The sequence below is a fragment of the Meleagris gallopavo genome, chromosome 1 (genome assembly GCF_000146605.3).
Source record: "Meleagris gallopavo isolate NT-WF06-2002-E0010 breed Aviagen turkey brand Nicholas breeding stock chromosome 1, Turkey_5.1, whole genome shotgun sequence".
NCBI lineage: Eukaryota > Metazoa > Chordata > Aves > Galliformes > Phasianidae > Meleagris > Meleagris gallopavo.
Genome location: NC_015011.2, coordinates 107561621 through 107578332, shown reverse-complemented (window position 1 = coordinate 107578332; position 16712 = coordinate 107561621). Strand labels below are relative to the sequence as shown.

General features: G+C 40.9%; 1 long non-coding RNA gene across 1 annotated transcript; it reads right to left on the bottom strand.

Annotated features, from left to right (window-relative positions):
* Positions 1-9922: 9922 nt before the first annotated feature.
* On the bottom strand, positions 9923-16706 carry LOC109370360. The gene is made up of 2 exons (XR_002120447.1): positions 16560-16706; positions 9923-13702 (listed from the first exon to the last, which is right to left on the bottom strand). It is a non-coding gene; the product is annotated as an uncharacterized LOC109370360 (long non-coding RNA).
* Positions 16707-16712: the final 6 nt, after the last annotated feature.

Here is a 16712-nt window from a genome sequence, read left to right as displayed (position 1 = left end):
TTCTTGGAAAAGAAGGCTGTGTTGACACCCACAGGCTAGTAATGTTTTCACAAGAAGGAACATGACTTTATATTTGACTCTCTTGAAAAGAGATTAGCAACACTGTGATTTATAAGAATTGCCAGGGTTTTAGGATGGATTTTTTTCCCCCTCTCTCTGAATCTAAGCTCCAGCAGGTAGGTGTTAAGTGAGTGAAGCATTTCTGGCAAGATTTATATGCCCATACAGTCTAATGGGAGTGAAATCTGACAGTCTAGAGGAGGGGGAGCAACTGACAAATAGAGGGGTTGGAAAAGGCAGAGTGGCTTGGATTTTTTTTTTTTTTCCATTGCTTTGAAATCAAAAGCCTTTGAGATTCTTCACTCTTGGGTTGAAATTTTCATCTGCACAGACATTTCCCTTCTCTGTCCTTTTTTTTTCTAGAAATAAACATGGGTCCATGGCATGTCTGCGGGAAGTGAACACAGCCAAGACTAAGCCTCCCTGAAAGAATGTATTTTCTAGAAATAGATGACAAGCATTTCCCCTAGAAATGAGATCTCTACAATGATACAGTTCTCTTAGAAGAAATACCTTTCTCACTATGAAGTTTCACAATTAAGTAAACAGTACTGGAAGAACATGTGTCCTCATACAGTATTTCCAGCATAAAGAGCAACAAAGCCTTTGCTCTCCAGAGAGATGAATATTATCCCGCTTGATGTTTTAGATTGAGTGGATGCTTGCAGCCATAGTGGACAGCACATACTTGCCTTTGAGAGACCTTTGAGAGACTAGTAAGCAGTGCCAGAACTTCTTGAATATTAAGTAGGAGGCAACCCATAAGTTTCTAAGATTCCTAGCATGAGGAAAGGAACAGTGCTCAACACTTGATAAATAACAGATTACAAAACGAAAATGAGTGGGAAGATTTCATTAGTCGCATAATTCCTACTGACCAATAATATAGGAATACAAAAGAGTTATATAGTTTAGATTATCATCTGGCATTCCACATACTGCACTAATGCACGTCTTCAAAGAGATGGAAATACAGCAGCAGTGTAAGCTACTGAATACCTATTTAAATGTCAGAGAAATGTTAGAAAGACATTCTGAACCTTGGGTAGAAAATGAAGAAAAAAGAGCCGCTCTTGTTAATTAAGTCTTGTTTCTTAAGTTCATGAAAAAACATAGACAGATGGGTAATGATACAGGTTTTATGTGTAGCAAAATCAAAACGCGTGATTGTGTCTAACAAATAAAGAGTGTCCATCAGCTGTGGAAAAACAATGCTTAACCCAGAAATTTAATAAATATGAAGCTCTTCAGAGGAAGCACTTTGACTGAAATGTGCCTTTTCTGATGGAGGTGCATCATCAAGAAATTTCCCACCAGCAAGAAAAACACAGCACATTCCTTACAACTTGTGTGTTTGTAAGGTGAACAGAGTGACCTTCTGCTTGTACAGCAAGGTTGGCAAGCAGTAATCAAAACTGATCTGTTTGTTGATTCATGCAAGATTTTAAAATATTTTGCTCCTCAGAGTGAAGAACTTGAGAAGATTTGAACTTTCCCAGAAGAAATGAATCTGATATTGTGGACATAATCTAATGAAAGATGACCCTGTCTGTGGCAGGAGGATGGACTAGATGATCTTTAAAGATCCCTACCAACACAATGAAAATGAGAAAAAGATTATGTGTTTCCAGAGCCACCAGTTGCCTAAAGATTAGGCACTAATGTGAAGTGGAGAAGCTCTGACTGACGATAAAACAGCATCAAGGAGAATCCACAGACTTGCTTCATCTTAAGAGATCTTGATTGTTATGGCAGTGTGTAAAACAGGGAAACCAGATTCAGGTCCTTATCTTGCCAAAAAGTCCAATTCTCCTGTGTCAGTGACTTAAACATTAGTGTCTTGGCTAAGCTGAGCTTTCTCTTCCTTTGTTTTTAACAAGAAATTGCACTCTGGATGCAAGTAATTTTTTTGATGAAAACTTAGGCATAACTGCTGTGTTTCTAAATAAGATTTGTTTTGCCAAATCAACATCTTCCAATAAAAAACGTGTATCAATGGAAAATTCCCATCTAGCTTTTCTGATGAGTAAAGTTTTACTTTACAGATGGAGTTAATAATAGTTTATAAGCTAAAATGAAAAGGATTTTGGGTGAGCTTCCTAAAGAGGAAGTGAGTCAGTGTCTCGGCAGGAAAGTGTTCCAGATAGGCAGGGTTGGAAAACTTACAAAACAACCCCCAACTGTGTGGAGTCACAGGGAGTGGACATAGGATTATCGTGTCCCAGACTGAAGAAGGATGATGATTAGTAGGGGGTCTTGCATGTCTTAAGGTATAGTGTTCTCCCATCTGACAGGCTAAGAAGGGCTAAACTGAGTCATTCCAGGGAAGGCGTAAGAGCTAAGGAAGAAGCAGGTGCTGCAGATCCGGGGGTGATTCAGTGGATGGTGTTATTCCTACTGAGTCAATGCTGAAGTAGTTTGTAAGCAGGAAGCTGGGGACACTGTGGCTAGTAGATCTGCTTTCTAAATCCAGTGACATTCAAGGAGCCTGCTACTCCCTCAGTATATTTTCCACAGGGTGGGTTGCCTGTCGTAGATCCCTAAGTACAACATTTTCAAGAGAAAAAACTAAAAAGATGTTTCTAAGGTGACTTTCAGTGAGACTGACGATCCTGAGAGTCTAGTTCACTTTTGATCTTGGAAATCTAAGACCTTTTTGGAAAACAGAAATCTTGCATTCTTGTGGCTGACTTCAAAGACCTTCCACTGCTTTCATAGAATCATAGAATGGCCTAGGTTGAAAAGGACCACAATGGTCATTTAGTTTCAATCCCCCTGCTACTTGCAGGGTCGCCAACCTCCAGACCAGGCTGCCCAAAGCCATATCCAGCCTGGCCTTGAATGCCTCCAGGGATGGGGCATCCACAACATCCTTGGGCAACCTGTTCCAATGTGTCACCACCCTCTGTAAAAAACTTTCTCCTAATATCTAAACTAAACCTCCTCTGTCTCAGTTTAAAACCATTCCCCCTTATCCTATCACTATCCACCCTTGTAAATAGCCGTTCCTCCTCCTGTTTATATACTCCCTTCAAGTATTGGAAGGCCACAAGCTAAACAAGCCCAGTTCTCTCAAACTTTCTTCATAGGAGAGGTGCTCCAGCCTTCTGATCATCTTAGTGGCCCTCCTCTGGACCCGGTCCAAGAACTCCATGTCCTTCCTGTATTGGGGGCCCTAGACCTCGACACAGTGCTCCAGATGGGGCCTCACAAGAGCTGAGTAGAGGGGGACAATCACCTCCCTCTCCCTGCTGGCCACTCCTTTTTTTAATGCAGCCTGGAACATACTTGGTCTTCTCCCTTTCTGGAGACTCTGGGTTGGACCTTCATATCAAAGCTCTTTTTAGCGAGAAGTACTTACGTTTTGTATTTTGCAGTGCACCAGGAATAATGCTGGCATTCCCAGGTGAACTTAAATAACAAGTAATTTCTCCTTGGCCATTGTGTCCATTGAGGTGCTAGTGCTGTCTTAGAGAAGCGGAGCTGCTGCTTCTCCTCTAACTTAACTCAGTTCATTGCCAAAATAGAAGCCAATTCTACAGAACATGTCATATAATATCTATTACGAATTCTTTGATTACAAGAACTATATTCTTTACTTTCTGTGGTTCCAAAGTTCTCTTGTAATTTAACTTTTCTGAGCAAAGATGATTTTTCTCAGTTTTGTTTTCTCTCTCTGTATATGTATAGACACACATTCATTGATCAAAAATATATACATCACACAGCACAAAGGAAGAGGTTTTGACCTTAGAAATCATTGTTGTTTTCCCTCCAGTTTTCACATTTGGATGCATCTTTCCTCTTGCTGGAAGCACTAAGGGTTTAGAAGGTGGGATGCTTTCCTTCCATGCTTTAAATAATTCAGTACTCAATCCTTTAAAATTTCAGGTCATCTTTCCCTCCAGTCAAAAAGAGGAAAAATTACAATATTATTTCTGAATTCTGTAAGAGATGCCACAAGCTTTGGTCCAGATGGTGCTTGGGAGGTTGGCAGATACTTCTGTATTTCTCCACAGCGTGAGTAAATGGTTCTAAGATTTGGGCTGGCAGAGGTTGCCTTCTAATTTCTGGTTCACAGAGCGCATTCTGAGAAGACCAAGCTTTTTGAACCCTCACATTCATCTTGGAATTGATAACCAGCTATCCCTCCAGACTGGGCAAAATGAACTTAGTCTCTTTTCCTAACTCATGTTTCACATTTGCACTTACTGTTTTCCACACATTTTATTGAGCATTGCTATCAGGTTTTTATCTGCTGAGCCTTTCTTCCATTTTCCTCTAACTCCTTCCCTTCTCTTTCACTGAAGGTCTGAGCTCACATGAGCTCAGTGGAATGAGATGATTAGAGAACAGATTGCAGATGGGCTTCATTTCTGAAGGGCTGTAATAACATACACATATTATCTTTTTCTCTTTAAATAGCAATTTTTGTTATTAAAGGATTTAATCTTGTTTTTACCAAAAAGAAAATCATCCAAACTGTAATTTGGAGAAAATTCTCATTTCTAGGTAACAGGGGAAATCATGATTTTATGTTTCAATTAAAAACTGCATAGGGATTTTTGTTTGTTTGTTTGTTTGTTTTAAATCACATTGTTTCTAAAGTCAGAATGCTGCACTGTCTGAGCACCAACTGTAATGAATTTGTCTCACCACCTTTCTGCTTTCTTATTGTGCAGGTGATTTGTTCAGTGTCACAGAGAAAGTTGGTGTCAGAGACTGAAATAGAATTGATTTCTCCCGATTTCTGTGCTGGTACTTTAAACACAGCACTATCCTTCTGCTAAATCACAAAGAACAGCCACACCTCAGGCCAGCTACAGAAGAGAAGCCACCAGGATCCAGAGTCTTCCTGCCTCTACATCTTGCATCTTGCTCCATCATTTTTTGACACAGCATAGACTATAGTTTTCTTTTCAGGGAGGAACTGAAACAAAATACACCATGTTTGATAGCAATTAAGTTCTGCTACAACTTCCCCATCTCCTTAATGGGACAGATTCTGAGATGGGAAACCTCAGATGGATGCCATCTCCTTCACTCCTTAAAAGTTATTTCTAAACAACTTCAGAGTTGAGTGACGTGTCTTGAATTCAACTCAACTATTATTTAGAGAGTAAGTGAAGAATGAGTGAAGAGTAACAGCATGTATCAAATTTTTCCTCATCCACATCCCAGCACTGTTTTTCCATAGTGAAAACAATGAATACAGTCTCTGCTTTCACAAAGCTGCTCTATTGAACATTGTATTCAACAACTGCTTCCTATTGAGTTTAATCCCCATTTCTTTACCGAATATCTTTACCAGTCAGGCATGGCTAGTGAAGCTGTGACTGAGAATTAAGGAGAAAAGCAAATTCTAATGATCTGCTAAATCATTATTTTTAATACTCATAGAAAGCTCCTGATTCTCTTTGTTTTGCTTGTTATACCAATATTTGTATTTTTTTTTTTTTATTATTATTATAGGTCAGGAATGAAAAGATTCAGAAAACAAGACGTCTTTCCTATTGCTTTTCACTACACACGAGCCAGGTTGACTTAGCTTAGGATCCTCTTGAACCACTAGAAACACTCCTGTAGTATGAGGAAAGGAAGTAGGGTGCTGATAAAAAAAATAGAAAAGAACCAGATTGACTGAAACAAACCGTAAACAAAAGCTCTACGTGCACTCAGATTTTGTTGCAAATAAAAATACAGAAATTGTTCACATGGCATGAAAGAGCTATAGGTTTTGGATTTGTACTGTCCAGCACAGTGGAGCCCTGACCCTGAACTGCAACTTCTTAATGCTGTGAAAATATGCATTCAAAACCCTGCTTCCTAAGCAGATAACTGTATCAAGACTGCTAAGAAATAAATGTCCTCAAAAGAAGGCTCTACCCTTATTCTTGTCCTCGAAGCTTTTACCCGAATTCCTCATTGAGATTCAAATAAATGATTCACATCTTCCATGCCCTAACATGGTTCTTTGTGGATAGCACAGGGATGTTTTACTACACATTTCCAGGGGATTTGGCCCTTGGAATAGCCTCAGCAATAGGCACCTGTATTTAAAATACCTGGACTGAGCCTGGCTCAAAGACCGTTTCTGGAGCACCGTGTCTGCTCTGGCACTCTCTTCAAAGTGAATGTGAACAGTCAGGGAGAGTTCAAGGAGAATGCACAACAAACCTTGGACACGTGGAAAAATATGCTTCACCAAGTTCCATTGGTGAAGTTCCATTTATGTAGTTTACAGATGAAGTTCACAGATGTTTTAATTATAGTCTATTAGCTCTTAATTAAAGAAAAAGTATTTGATATTGAAAGGAGATGTAAATAAGGCTGATTTTTATTTTTATTTTTTCTAAAGGAATACTCTTACCTTAAACAGAAGCTGCTCTGCTCAGTATAGCTCATTCACACAAGAGGGAACATTAATTCTCTTAGAGATGTTAGGGGATGGAGTGGATGGAATTCTGAAGATGTTATGCAGGAGCCCAGAACAGCTGATGGCAATGGCCATCACTCCTGGCCTGAAGTGCAACTTTTTCATAAACTTGTGAGTGGAGGGATTCTAACAGAACGTAGCATGAGATTTCAGAAATACTTACATGTAGGTCGCTCCAAAAGTAATACTTCCTACAATAGCATTATTTGATAAAGCAAATTCTCAGCTACGCAACACTATTTGTCAATGTAGTCTCCACCACTAGCTCTATGCATTTTTCCAGCAATGAACAATAGCCTGCACGCTGTGCTTGTAAACATCTGCACCTGTGAGGGTGACCTGCTGTTGCTGTCAGCACTGCTGAAATACACCATGCACCACCTCAGTGTGCTCACATCCACTGCTTGGTGTCCATAAACATTCAGCAAGCATCGATGAATGTCAAAGGGTGCCATTTTTTCCACATGTAGGAATTCAGTGACACACCTTTGCTTCATATGCACATCTGTGTCAGATGACATTGTGTCATAGTGCCCCTCTGCTGCCATCTGTCACATGGCAGCAAAATGGAACAGGATATTGATGAGATGGCTCAACCTCTACTGCCATACCATCAACATCTGCCTCTGATTTTGTGGGCCAACATACAAAATAGGAGGCATGGCTTTCAGAGCCGCCCTCATAACATTTTGTCTCAACACTCAGTGGATGTGTCTGGAACAGATACTACACTGTCCCACACATTCATATTTGGCTGAAAAATGTTAAACTAAGTGTAAAGCTGAACGACAGGCTGGCAGAGAACAGGAGGGGTGGCTGGAGAAGTGTCACAGATATTCAAGACCTTTACAAGTGATTGTGAACAGAAGATAACGCACTTCTTAATCACAATGTGCCACACGTGGAGAGAAGGCAAATATCATTGCAGGATAACGTGCCATCTGATGGCAGAAAATAACCCTCTTGAACTACTTTCAAAGGTTATTTCAAAGCTTGAAGTCAGCATGTCCTCAGTACCTTGGGTTTACGTTAAGCAATGTTGTCAGAAAACTGTTTTTAAGGTGGTTTTTAAGCCAGGTTTTGAAGATCATTACTGGATATAGGTAGGAGGTGATAGCAACTTGCATTCAAGAAATCTTTTCCAATGCATGCTTTTCAAATGCTATTACTAAATAGAGGGATTGCAATGCCAGGGGCAGCCAGCAGGTACAAAGTTGTGTCAAAATCAGAGCTTTTACAGGAGTTGTAGCTGAGCTTCTTCCTGTTTTTTCTCCCGGTTCCTGCAAATTTTGTGGTAAGTTGTACACTGAGAAGCACAATGATTTCACAGTGCCCTCTAGCTGAAAGCAGCTCGGAAGGACAGACCTGTCCGCAGAGCAATGCCATCACCCCATTACCCCACTGCACCTGCTGGCCACCTGCCTAGCATGGATTGAAGCTTCTCACTCTCCTGAGATGACCTGCACCTAAATGCATAACTACAGTGAGCTACTTCAGAGGAGCTGCCCATGGGCACACGACTGAGCACTGCTGCTCTTCTCAGGGCTGTAATCAATGGAAAAAATGAAAACCTGTGCATTAAGATAATATAGCTTTCAAATGAAGTCTCAGAATACCACACAAGGTATTTTTCATCACTGCCATAGTTCGAGTCTTTTTGTTTGAAATGTAAGCAGTTTCAAATGGCAAAATTCCCTTTGGTTTTGAGCCACCTCACTTGGGCAGCAGTGCTGGCTCAGGGAAGCAGGAAGGGATATTATTACCTTGGGAAGTCAAATTGACCTTATGTCACTCTTTCTCCCTTGAATGTTTTTTTTATTTAGACCTGAGGGTCTTTGCAAATGAATGGGAGGCAGATCTGCACTGCCACATCTCAGCTACCCAGCTCAGCATTCACAAACCCAGTTCTTTCTAGCGGTTACATGTAGTAATTCCCTCATCCCAGCAGAAGAGACAGCATCTTACTAGTTTGTTTCCAGGAGGATACTGGTTTGATGCTGATCCTCAGAGACATATTTATTTGGGGTAGACCTGTTTATTTATCCTGTGTCCTGTGTTGTTTTTATTCCTGGGAACAACCAACAAGATCATTGCCTTGATGGGAAATGGAGGTTGGACTTTTCGGTAAGTTCTACGCACAAAAGAAGTTTGGGGTCCAAGTTTCTACCCAGAGCCACAATTTTTTTTTATTTTTTTTGATGGGTGGGGGGTTCATATGTCTATTTTCTCTTTTCTTTTACTCTGATTCTTAGTAGAGCTGCAGCCAAACATCACTCCAATGTCATGCCCTGCAACTCATCTCCAAGGAAATCCCTATGGCTGCATCTCAAGACGTGTGGTCAGTGGTCTGGGAGATGGTTTTGATTGTTTCAGACATCGTTAAATGAAAAGGATGCTGGGGGGTACCAACATCTTTGTTTATAAGGAATGTAGACTGTCATCAGCTTTTACTAAGTCTGTGATTTATAGCTGCTGTTACCAGCATCTCTTATGAGGATGTATAATGTTTACAGATTGACTAGCCATTGCCTAACTTCTGTAGCACCATTGGTCAAAAGGCAAAAAGGAACGTACTATTAGCATAAATGTTAGAACTTTTCCTCATAGTAGGCATGTTAAACAGAACATACATATGCACAGCAAAGAAGTGGGTAACTTCTAAAATGTAAAGCCTGTGTCACTGAGGAACTGAAGAGAAAAATGTCCTACAAAATACTGTGTAAACAGAGTTGGGAGCAAGACTTTTGAAAAAGTTCTATGCCATTTCCAGGTAGCTTTAGTTGTAACAGAACTCCTTTTTGTTAAACTGTGTGGTTGGGAGATGCTTGCAAGGTAGAAAGACAGAAAGAGAGAATGACAAAATCAGAATGGCTTCGGTTGGAAAGGATCTCAGAGATCATCTGGTTCCAACCCCACTGCCATGGACAGGGACAGGGTGGCCACCCATTAGATCACAGATTACAGCTCTGATTATTTACCATCCAACTTGCAAAATCAAGGAGAGGATGGATTTAGCGAGAGATTGTTGTCAAGGCCATCCCAAGCAGAGGTTGCAATATCACTTGGAGGCTCAGTTGCACTGCTGTGGTTGCTGTGCTTGTCTTTGCTACATGCTTGGTCCCTTTAGCGGTACCTTTGTGAGAGCAGATATTCCTCGGCCTGCCCAGAGCACATCAGCGCTCTGCAGACGGAATGGCCACTGGAAGTAGCAGGATGCATGTGGATGTGTAGAGTATTGCAAACACTCAAAGGGTTTTTATTTAAGGGCTGTAGAGCTTTGGTGCCTCAGGGAGTGGATTTGGCTGTAGACAGAGAGAGAAAGTAGCAAGACAAGAGCCAAGGCCCAGGCAGGGAGAAAGTGGAAAACAGTATTTTTCAAAAACACTGCTTTACCCCGCCTTTGTTAAAAATTCAAACAAATACCCACCAGCTGAAAAAGTATATTGAATAATTGGACTCCAGATACTGTGCCAACAAAACACACATGGGCTGTGGTGATAAAAGGTTTTCTCCCAGTGGAACAAATCACTTATCAGGCTATGATACAAAGTAAGGAAACATTTCAGTACAAGTGAACTTTAGCTTCACAATAGCTCCTATAAGAGAACACTGACTTTTGGCAGCCTTATTTGGAGGAGAACTATCCAGACCTACCCACAGCCTTTACTTATCTGCTATTGTGTAATTTTTAATGTCATATTTGCTTGTAAGTGCCCCATAATGACCATTTTCCACTAGAGACATGTACAACTACTATTTTGCAGCCTCACATGTTTCCTTCAAAATTTCTTCTCCTTTTCTCAGTCATTTTTGTCTCTTACTTTCTTTTCACATCTTAGCTATTTCCTCCCTTTATTCATTTTCTTAGTCATTTCTTCCCTTTCTTTCGTCTCTTTCTTTCCTTTCTCATCTTTCATAGTCAGAGCCTGACAGAAAGCCCCATACATTGTCGTTTTTCCTTTTAGTCCCTTTTTGCTTCTTGGTACATTTTCATCAAATACTTGAGAAGAGAGAAAAATTCAGAAAATCCTTTTCTTTTGTTCTGAGATATTATTTCTGCTTTACACCCTTTTTCCATCTGAGGATTCTAGCAGCTTGTCTGTGAGTGCTTATTTGAGCTTCATCCCTGCTGCAGTTTGCGGTGTAATGGACTGGAAGAAGGCAAAGAGCTGCAGTGTAGAATAGTGTCTCACAACAAAGCCTACATTTTTTGTTATACTAATATGAGAAGCGGAGATTTTGTCGAGAATCACAGTCAAGCAGAGATCCCCAGAAAGCCTCTACTTGGTGAGCCCAATGTCCAGACAGGCTGGCAGATATGGTCAGGCTCTGCAGTTGTCAGCTGACCTGCCCTATCTTCTGTTCTTCGTTTCTCATTGCGAAGTTGAGATTTTTACTCCCAGTGCAGTTTTATAAAGACTGTTTCTAACAGCTGCTTCTGCCTGTTGCTAATGGCACTATTTTTCTTCAGAACAGATAGTCTTAAAATACCAATATTTAATTAATTCTTATGAATGTGAGCAAACTTTTCAGTTTGTTTGAAAAACAAGACAGCCCTTCAAGCCCAGCAGGTGATACCACATTGGCAGTATTTAGAGCCATTCCTTACTTCTAATCTGGTTTTGTTTGTTTGTTTTCACAAATACTGGAGAAATGAAGGGAATCTCCAAATTCCACCTGAAGAGGACATACTTTTGATTTTGAACACATGTTTGGAAGGCATCCATGACTTAACAGGAGGTAAAGTGATCCCAAATGCATCATTTTGCTCTTGTATGAGAAATGCAAAGGGACACTCTGTAGCTTAAGCCAAGATTATCTCACTTTTCTTTCCTCTCTTGACCCAAGAAAGGGCACAACAAGGTACCAGGCTACTCCCTATGGTTGGAGGTAGCAAGTACAGCCACATATAACCTTTTGTTGCTTCAACTTGCTATCTTGTAAGCCAGTAGCTTTAAGAAATGGAAGGCAGAAAATTTTAATCTCCTGGAACATTATGTAAAGCTGTTAATTTTTTTTTTAAAGACATTCTTTGAGAATGACTCGATTGCTGCTTAAGGTGGGGTGTGTGCGTGTGAGCAAAGGTTTACACCTAACCAAAAAAGGCCTCCCGGGTGTCCCAGAGCTGTTAAAGTAGGCTATTTCCTGGGCAGGCCTTTAAACTCTGGGCACTCTGAGATCCTGGATACCTTCCAGCCATGCTGCCAACTTGCAGGCATCCACTGGTAATTCTCAAGCTCAGCCACTCCTAGCCACTAGCCAACAATTCTATTGCCCTGACAGCACAGTGCTTTTCCTTGGTTATTCTCCCACCAAGCACCCAAACCTCAGCTACAGACTATCATGGCAAATTGTATGGGTTCCTGAGAATGAGGGATGGGTGAGAGTCAGATGTATTTAATCTAATGGGAAAGAGCTGGCTTTGAAAAATCATTTTTTCTCAGAACGGAACAAAAGTGCTCAATTTTTCTTCCAAATTTCCTATGAGATGAAAATAAATTCACCTAAAACACCTGTAAAAAACCAACAGCCTTCATTGAGTTCTCTCAATGTCTCATTTTGATAAAAATGCAGTTCCTCATTCTCCACCTTAAAAGCACGATTAAAAAAAAAATAAATGCATTATTGAAGTAGAAGTCCAATGCAGTAAAAAGTATTTCAAAATGAAAAACTGATGCATGTGATTGCAGAAAATTCAAATGAGACTTTCTTGGAAGAATTTCTCTAAAAATTTGCTTTTCAAAATGATTTCTTCGACAAAACTCTTTGGTTTTGACAAATCAATTTTTTTTGTTGTTGCTTTGTTTAGTTTTCATCTCTGTAATGGACAGGCCCATGAGACCATGGTTCGGATTTTGGGCAGTCTGACCAGGTGAGAGTTGTTCCTGACAATGGCAGGGAGTGAAACGACGTGATCTTTAAAGTCCCTTTCAACCCAAGCCATTCTGTGATTTACTAATAAGCAATGCCAAAGAGAAGTGTTTGGACCAAAACTTGAAACGTGGCCTTCTCCTCTCACCACGATGTACCTACCTCTGGTCTGCATCTCCTAGCTCAAGCCTGCCCTAGCACTTCCCTAAGCTGCAATACAGGCCAAACTGGATATTAGAGAACAAGGGTTTAAGTGGTTAAAAGAATCTGAAATGCTATCCTCATTGAGTATATAGACCTGCAAAGGAATGCAGCTTGATACAATTCTGCAGTACAGTGGCTATGAGATTTAGTGTACTTCTTGCTTGTTATTACATTTTGCTCTAAAAGCATTCTCTCTACAGGCGGGATCCAAAGACCATTGAAGCCAACTGAGAAAATCCCTTGGGCTGAAATTTCTTGAAATTTTGAAGATCTTGGCATTCATCATTTTTAATTTCAAAAGCAGAAAAACTACTAGCTTATTTGTCCTCTTTTTCTTACAGATGCCAGTCATGGTGCTGCTGGCTATTGAACTGAGATCTAAACTTCAATTACAGCAGTAGAGCTATAAGAAAGCAGTTCTAATTCTGGGGATAGAAATATTCAGTTGTCTCTAAAAAGCCTCAGCAAGAATAACGTGCCTGACCTGCACAGCTTTTTAAACCAGTTCCTCTGCTCTACTTTTCACCACCTCCTCCAACCACTCGTAAGCTTCATTGTCTTTCTCCTCATACAAAAGCTGACCTAAAAGAGAAATAAAGCAGGGCTGCAGGAATAGAGATGTTCTCCTCCTGAGCTGGGTAGAAGAGCGCACGAAGCTGCTTTGTTAGGGAGAGAAAGGTTTTCCATCCATTCTCAGCCAACGGACTGCGTTCACATTTCAACTGACCTGACCAGGCTCTATGGCTCTCAGGGAGTTTCTGTGGCAATGGATGAAAATATTTGTATCTGGATTTGTCTTCTGCTGTATTTGTCAACACAAGTAAAGGTCAATGTTTTTCCTTGGTGAGGGAAAGATGTTGTCTAGCTTGACAGCAGCATGAATGCTGAGAGGAGAAAAGCAAGCAGAAATTTTGGCAAGTGGTGGGTCCTTCAGAATCCAGGAACCATTAACCTCTTAAAATGAAGCTGTTTCTTTTTCTGTCCTCATGACACTTTAGTCACTCCCACAAGAGCAGATTCTTCCAGGCAACACAGAGAAAGCTGAATCTTGCTGTCAAAATTAGCAAAGCTTCCAAAACTTCTTGTTCATCTCCTTAACCAAACACCTCAGAGTCAAAGCAATAGCTTTGTCTAGAAAAGAGAAAGAAAAGAGATGAAGTATAAAAAAATTCTTCTCTTACTAACCCCAGAATTCAATTTCTGGCTTTTAGACTCCTCTGTATATATCTATACACAGCAGCATGGCACAGATGGAAAGGTTTCTAAAATTGGGGGAATCTCTAGTCTTGTATTCACTGAAGTCTCAAAGCAATAAAATGCTTTATCTGCCTATCTTTAAAACAGATCAACACCCAAAGCATGATCCTACCCTAGTGTTGTGGGAATGGGAAGCAAGATTCATAAAATGAATTTATAAAGTTTCACTACAGAAATCAGGAGTAAGAGTGCATTAAATAAGAGCAGATCTGAGTCTTGCCCAGTACACAGATATTTTCCTGTTAGATCCCAGTCTCTACAACCTCTTTTTACACTATTTTGTTCACATATAGCCCCCATACATCTTCTGACTAGAAAACGAATGCTTGCAAGATACAGACTTCTTGATTCTGGCAGCATGAAGCAGCAGACATTTAAAAACGTATTTGTCATTTCAAGTAAGCCATTCCAGGCTGCTTTTTCGGAGTGTGATTGGAAGTAATTTTGAAAATGTAGAACACTAAAATAAGAGAAACATGGAGACAAGACTAGTTGTAGGCTCTCTGTTTTGTTCAAGGAGATTGGTATACTTGACAAAAATAAGAAGGATATTTACTAAGAGTAGTTTCAAAGAAAAATCCTTGTTTTTTCTCAGCTAATGGAGGAAAAAGTTGTCAAATTGCACATTTCAGGGTTAAAAAGCAATGGTTGTTAGTCATGCCCACTATTACATATAAGTGAATACAGAAATAAATACAGCAATGGTTTGAATTGGCATTGGATTTTTAAATCTGGTGGTTCTGATTTTAATTTAACATATCCTGTGGTGCAGTGTGTGAAATATGTACTTAACCCAGATTGTTGTGAGATGAAAGCACACTGGTGTTTATTTTACATTATTTGCTGTAGTTTGCTGAAAGCCAACATTCCTGGGCAGTGAATGCAGTAGGGATGAATCATTTGAACTAGGTGAGGGGTTAGCAGCTGGAATAAAACGAAAGTTAAATGGCTGCATTATGTTAAATTTGAGTAAAATGGGTTAAAAATCTAAGTCTAGAGAAACCAACATCTTCATTATGAAGTAGGAAATTATGACACTTATTTCTATAGGTTATCCACCAGTGTTTTCAGTGGCAGCCCCGATTACAGCTGAGTAGCATTACACGTTTTCTACCTTCTGAACTGCGGTGCTGAGGCAAAGTTAAAGACGAATTACTAACAGGAGCTGCAGCGAATGCCTGGAGTGATAGTACAACAGAGGGAGTCGATCCTAATGATTTACTATTCATATCACCATCGCTCATAGGAATCTTAATCAAGAAGCAGGACATCTCCAGATCGAGTATTGAATGGCTGAGTGAAAAAGATGGGCCCTGTCCTAGAGAGCTCAGTACTGAAGCAGAGGCAGAGGAAGATGACTGAGTAGGCAAAGAGAAGGGAAAGTATAAGGAAATGATGGAACCGCAGCACCTGACAGATCAGAAATGAGCTCAGCACATGGGCTGACTGCAGTAAAGATTTTCTAGGAGCATCCCAGAGGTTTGTGACGATGGTTTTGACAGAGGACATGAGAGTGGCCATACAGGTGTTTGTGGTGTGCCTGTCTCGTGTCTGAGGAGAAGTGAGAGAGAATAGGCAAAGAAGCTTGTTGGAAAATCTATTAAATAGGCACATGAGAGGAGAAGGCTTCAGGGAGATCTCCGTGTGGCCTTCCAGTACATAAAAAGAGCTTATAATCTGGAAGACAACTGACTTTTTCCATGGTCTGATAGCAATAGGACAAGAGCGAATGGCTTTAGACTAAAAGAAGGGTGATTTAAATTAGCTGTCAAGGGGAAATTCTTTCCTCAGAGGGATGCAAGGCCCTGGCCCAGGCTGCCCAGAGAAGCTGTGGTGCCCCATCCCTGGAGGCGCTCAAGGCCAGGTTGGATGTGGCCCTGGGCAGCCTGAGCTGGTAGGGGGCAGCCCTGCCCATGGCAGGAGGTTGGGGTGCGTGGACTTCATCAGCAATAGAGCCAAGGCTACCCATAAGCAAAATATGCTTATAGGAATGTTCAAGATGCATGAGATAGCGGTTGTCTAGGCCATAAAGAAAAGGAGATGGGAGTAGCTGCAAAAATGGGAGCTGGGGAAAAATATTATTAGCTGATCTCCTCACTCAGCTGTGAGTGACCACTGAAGAGGCTGAGGACAGAACGGGACATCTTATATCACCTTGAATATTTGGAAGATCAACATTCACGAAACCCAAAAGAAAAAGAGGTGCTGAAAGCTGCCCAAGTCAGGAAGGCAGACACATTGTGGAATACAAACAAAAATAGTAACAGAGAGCATCCTTGAGCTGGCTTACGTGAGGGACATGGTTATTGGGCATGGTATGATGGGCTAATGGTTGAACTACATGATCTTAGAGGTCTTTTCCAACCTTAATGATTCTATGATTCTACATGGATATTGTAAATACGGCTCACTGTTACCCTGTTCTTCCTAATATCAGTTTTCAGAGCCAGCATAGTTATTCCTTTGCCATTCTGTAGGTCTGATTCCTATGGCAGCAACTCTGAGTGAAGTACTTGAGACTGTCTGGAGAAGAACTGTCTGTCTCCAAAAGCAGTCATGTTACCTTCAGTGGAGGCTAGTATGTCTAGAAACATAGAATCATAGAACCATTAAGGTCGGAAAAGACTGTTGAGAACATCCAGTCCAGTTATGAACCCGTAATCACCATGCTCTCTATCCAGTGGCACTAATCTCAGTGCCACTCTTTGGGAGCACTGAAGGCTGGACTCACGTAGGGAGAGGATAGTCCTGCGAGTTTGGCCCTTCTGTGTTCAGCGTAGAGCTTCCAAAGGTGAAATCCCGGCGATTTTCCATTCTCTATAGACTCACGTTCCGCGGTACAGATGAAGCTGGCTGTGCCGCAGCCGGGGCCGGCAGATGTCGG